We start from the raw sequence: 5712 nt of genomic DNA, 5'->3' as shown, positions 1-5712 counted from the left end.
CCAAAAGATAAGATAAGATAAGAATATCTTATCCAGGGAAGATCACGGCCAACTACTATAAATACACTGGAACACCCAGGTATGGCATTCATTCCACATTCTACACATATCTGCTTGGACCCATGCTAACTTAAGCATCGGAGTGTCATTGCAGGTACAACCACCAACCACTCTACATATCAAGCTCGGGTCATCAGTTCCCCCACCTCGGGACTTCTCCAAGACGACCGAGCTACACGTTTCAGGTAACCCTCGGAACAGTTTCTTTCCCAAGACAACTAACCAATGGAATTAGATCGAGAAGCTTTCTAACAAAATTCAAGAGAAAAGATTGAAGAAGAAGATAAAAACTATTATTGATTCATTGAATTACAATAGAGCTCCCTAACCCAATGAAAGGGGTTTAGTGAGTTATAGCTCTGAATTCAATTACAAAAAGTATGAAAACTCGAAAAATGATCCAAAGTTTCTTTTTCTAACTTAAATTCTATCCTATTTATACACTTTCTAAATTGAGCTTCTGTTGTGTTTCTTGGGCTTTGAGGCCTTTCCCTGATTTCCTTTTGCTTTGGGTTTATGATCCATAATCCTGATGAGGCTGCTGATCCAATTCTGTAACATTAATTGAGCCAACTTAGTGATAATCAAGTAATGACACATGACTCAACAAATTGAAATTCCAGACTCATCAATTCTTCAGGCCCAATCCCATAAACCATGATATTCAATTGGGTTTCATACCAGAGTACGTTTAAGTTAATGTTTGTGCTCAAATGCTAACTTAAACTGCAATATCTTTGGCCCAGAAACCTTTTCAAATAGTGGCGTTTAAGTTGCAATTTAAGCTTAAACTGCAACTTAAACGCCAGACACTTCCAGTGATGCCTTTTGTGGAAGCACGTTTAAGTTCCAGTTTAAGCTTAAACTGGAACTTAGACGTTGGACACTCCTGGAGGTGGTATAACTCAAGCACGTTTACGCTTCAGTTTAAGGTTAAACTGAAGCTTAAACATGGAAATGGAAGAAAGCAACCCTGGAGGGTAAAGTAGTCGAACACGTTTAAGCTTCAGTTTAAGGTTAAACTGAAGCTTAAACGTGGAAATGGAAGAAAGCAACCCTGGAGTGTGGAATGGTCGAACACGTTTAAGCTTCAGTTTAAGCTTAAACTGAAGCTTAAACGTGGAAATGAAGAAAGCATCCCTGGAGGAGAATTTTGGTCGAACACGTTTAAGCTCCAGTTTAAGGTTAAACTGGAGCTTAAACGTGGAAATGGCTCCCTGGTGCATTTCTCATTTCTGGCGTTTAACTTCCAGTTTAAGGTTAAACTGGAGGTTAAACGCCACTTCCAGCTTTTCCTCAGCTTTCATGATTTTGGCGTTTAAGCTCCAGTTTAAGCTTAAACTGGAGCTTAAACGCCACTGATAGTTCCCAGCATTATATGGCTTGGTAGTTTAAGTTCCAGTTTAAGCTTAAACTGGAACTTAAACTCCACATGTGATATTCAAGCTTCCTTTATTGATTTTGTTGCTTCCTTGCCTAGCCTCTTCTTCCTTGAAATCATCCAAACAACTGCATCAAAGTCTTGCAAAATTTCATGAGAAATCTTCCATTCATAGCATTCAAGTAATATAACTAAAAACTCATGGAATTTGCATCAAAATCATACTGTTTGGATGGTTCATTGCTTTGTTATTCATTTAACCATTCTTGGTTACTTTAAGCTCAAGAAAATGCATAAAACAACTAAAACTAACAGAAAAATGCTAGTGAAACTAGCCTAAGATGCCTTGGCATCACAACACCAAACTTAATACTTGCTTGTCCCTAAGCAAGTCTTGAGTTATTTGAGAAGAATGTATGAAACAGAAAGCAATTACATTGGCTATATTAGCAAGCATTTGAAGTTCATCAGAAGGGTTTTATGCAGAAAGTTGCAGCATCACTTTTTCATTCTTATCAGGTAAGATTATCACTTTTTCATTGCATCCATCAAACACTGCTATGGCCTCTTGTTATTCTTATGTCCTTGGCACTTTTCCCTTCTTTGTTTTTCTTTTTCTTAGAGCTCCTTTGCTCCTTGTTTGCTCAGTGTCATGTGTTGCACAAGCCTTTGGCATTTTCTTTTTCTTATCAGTGCACTACACATATCCACTACAGGCATTTTAGTTCACATTTCTTCTTGAGACATTGGTGCCCAGCACCTCTTTGTGTGACTAAATGTTTTGTATTTAGGTTGCTCTTGATAATGGACTTTTGGTTGATAATCCCGGGTTAGTTAACCCAAGTTACCAAGTGTTGAAACACTCCTCAGAACCTATTCATCCAAGCATATCCTTAATACATAAACACCACAGGCATTTGTCTCAGAAGTTCAAACCATTGGTGCCTAGCTTATTTTCTCAATTTTTTTGCTTTTTGGTTGCCCTTTTTCAGTGGCTTTTTCTTCTACTTTTTCTTTCTTTTTCATGGCCAAAGACATTTATTCATCAAGATCCATAGACAGTATTCAAACTTCTACACAAAAATGATAATTCTACACTCAATTTCCAATGATCTGACTAAACAATCAAGCATGCATACCACCACTTAATTCTACTTGATTTGTCACTAATTGAGCCAAGTTACTTTTGTTCAAACTTTTCTTTTATATTTGGAAACAGAACAAGCATGGAAAGCATTTGTTTAAGAAGGTGAAGTTATATACAAACATCTAGACATTCACTTTATTCAAAGCAGTAAACAGACAAACATACTAGAAATTTCACATAAAACTTAAATGACTTAAAATGAAAGAAAGCTCATAAAGACAATTCACAAACTATTATTTGATTATTAAGGAACAAAACCACCTCTCATTTGTTGCTTGGTTCTTCTTGATTCTTGGGGTCCTGCTTCTTCTTGCTTCTTGCCTCTTTTTGACCACTTGTACTTCCTTTGTCTTTTCTTATGAGCTTTGTCCAGAATCCAGCTTTTTTCATTGTTTCTTCCACTCTTTCTTCAAGGATCACTGCCTTGTTCATTTCTCCTTCTTTCCTCCCCTTGAAATACTCATCAAAAGCTGGGAATGCTGGGTCCATCTTGTGTAGATGTTCCCCTATGTAGTTAAGCTTGATTTGAGAACTGATGTTGTAATCAGCTTGAACTGCATATCTTGCATTCTGCAAAGTGGTGGCTTCCTTGATTGCCAAGATATTGTCATCTTGGTGTTGGCCTATATGGCTGAGGGATTCCTGTAATTGTAAATTCTGTTCCCTTTGCAGATCTAGGAATCTTGATTCAAAGTTCCTTTGCATGTCCATCATTTTTAGGTGAAAGTCCTCTTGCTTCTCTTGAGACCTCATGTATTGTTGAGACATTCCTTCTATGATTTCCTGCATTCTGCTCATATCCATGGGGTCTCTGGAAACTTGTTGCCTTCTTTCTGGATCTCTTTGCTCTTCTTGCTCTTCTTCTCTTTCTTGCTCTGCTTCTTGCTCCCCTTCTGCTTGTTGCCCTTCTTCATTTCTTCTTTTTGTATGTCTTGGAGCAATTGGGCCAAGAGTCATTCTGTGAGCAGTCATGGCCATTCCAGGATGTAGCCAATTAGGTCTTGCATCTTCAAGTGGTACTTAGGCCTTGATGCATAGTCTGATGATGGTGCTAGGGAAGTGGAGCCAGGAGTCAGGGTCACTTTTCTCACTAAACTCTTGTATCTGTTCAGCAATGAGTTTATGAACTTTGATCTCTCCTCCCATCATAATGCAATGTAGCAAGACGGCTCTTTTAGGGAGTATTTCTGAAGAGTTTGCAGTGGGTAGGATGGATCTCCTAACTATTTCATACCACCTTTTAGCTTTAGGTGTTAGGTCTCCCCTTCTCAAGATTCTTGGAGCCCCTTTTGTTCCTCTCACCCATTCAGCTCTGATGGCACAAAGGTCTTCAGCAATAGTCAAATAGTCAGGTTCTCCTATCATCCTATCCTCATAACTTGCTTGGCTGAAACGTATGTTTTTCAGGCCAAGAGTTTTCATGATTGCCTTGGGGCTGAAGTCAACTTCCACCCCTCTCACATAGCTTTTGTATGTGGGTTCCTCGGTTGGATCCTCCCTCACTGCATTTGCATAAAACTCCTTCACCAGGTTGATGTTGATTATAGTGATTGGCTTAGTCAGGAGCTCCCACTTCCTCTTTTTGATCTTCTCCCAAACACTAGGGAACTCCTCCTCTCCAAGGTCAAAGGGAATCTTAGCTAGTATCCTTTTAGGTTTCATCCATTCGGCCTGAATCTCATGGAAAACTGATTTGTATTTCCATGCATCAAATTCCCTTTCCTCCTCCATTGGCTGCTTGTCTTTTCTTCTTTTGTGGCTAGATGAGGCTGCCATTGGTTCTTTAGTTTTGGCAAGTGACAAGCTAAGGTTGACAAGGTGAAGTAAGAAAATGTTGTTAGAAGTGTGGTGAGGTTGTTTTCGGCAAGAGGTAGTTATGCTATGATGAAAGAATATGTGCAAGAAGGAGATTTGGTGGTGTGGAACTCGTTCCCCAAGTGGTTCTTTATAGTGCATGCAAGTGAAAAATGGACGGCTAGGGTGATTTGTGAAGGATGGCTTGATGGTAAATATATGAATGAGGGAGAAAGACTTATTGCTTTTCACTTTCTTGGAAGTATTCTGGGTGCATTAAGTTGTACATGTAGCTATCTTTTCATGCAGAACTTCCTTTTCCCATGTGTTAGTTTCAAAGACTTGTGAACTCCCTTTTTGACCAAGCACCGTACCTCCCCCTTTGTCTTTTTCATCCATTCTTATCTTTCCTTTTGTACCTGCACAAACAAACAACTTTGCTATCATTTTTTTCGGTCCATGTGAATAATGAATAGTACTTGCACATGTTTTTCATTCTTTTTGAATTGTAAATCAATGATTGACTTCATGAGCTTATAGCCGTGACCCTTGTATGTATGCACACTTATTACTGGACACCAAACTTAGTGTTTGGTAATGTCTCCTGATGACATGAAATCCATGTTGGTTGTCCTTAATGGATGTGCATAATTCTAATAAATCATAGTCACTTTGGCTCTTTGATCCTAAACAATTTTACTACCTAAAGTAATTGAAATCAAAGTATTAAAACATGCAAATGGTATACTTGTCATGAATTTCTAAATCCAGAGGAACTTTTTGCTTTTCATTAACTGTGTTCAAAGAGGAACACCAAACTTAATGTTTGGTTGTGCACCTTGAATGAAAGATTGAATACAATTTGAATAAGAATTGGGGTGCCTTCAGGCACACCAAACTTAGAGACCAATTGTATTTTACATGCAATGTTTAGTGCACCTTATCAACAGTTGTCCTGAGGATTCAAGTTCATGCATAAGAAACCATGCTTTATTAGATGCAAAGCAAAACAATAAAGAGTAAGGATACTGAAACATGGGTTGCCTCCCATGAAGCGCTTCTTTAACGTCACTAGCTTGACGGTTGTCCCTTGTTAGGGTGGATTGTAGTGCTTGATGTCCTCTCCTCTCACTATGAAAACGTCCCCATTTGATTCCTTCATGATTTCCAAATGTTCCATAGAAAGAACTTTCCTGATTGTGAACACTTGAGGGAGCTGGGAAGGAATGGTTTTGAGGCCAGGTGGGATTGGCAGATAATGACTTGATATCACTTTATCTCCCGGAGAGAAACCTTCAGTGGGAATTTTCTTGTTTCTCCACCCTCTTGG

The sequence above is a fragment of the Arachis hypogaea genome, chromosome 5 (assembly GCF_003086295.3).
Source record: "Arachis hypogaea cultivar Tifrunner chromosome 5, arahy.Tifrunner.gnm2.J5K5, whole genome shotgun sequence".
Lineage (NCBI taxonomy): Eukaryota > Viridiplantae > Streptophyta > Magnoliopsida > Fabales > Fabaceae > Arachis > Arachis hypogaea.
Note: the sequence above shows the minus strand (reverse complement) of the source record.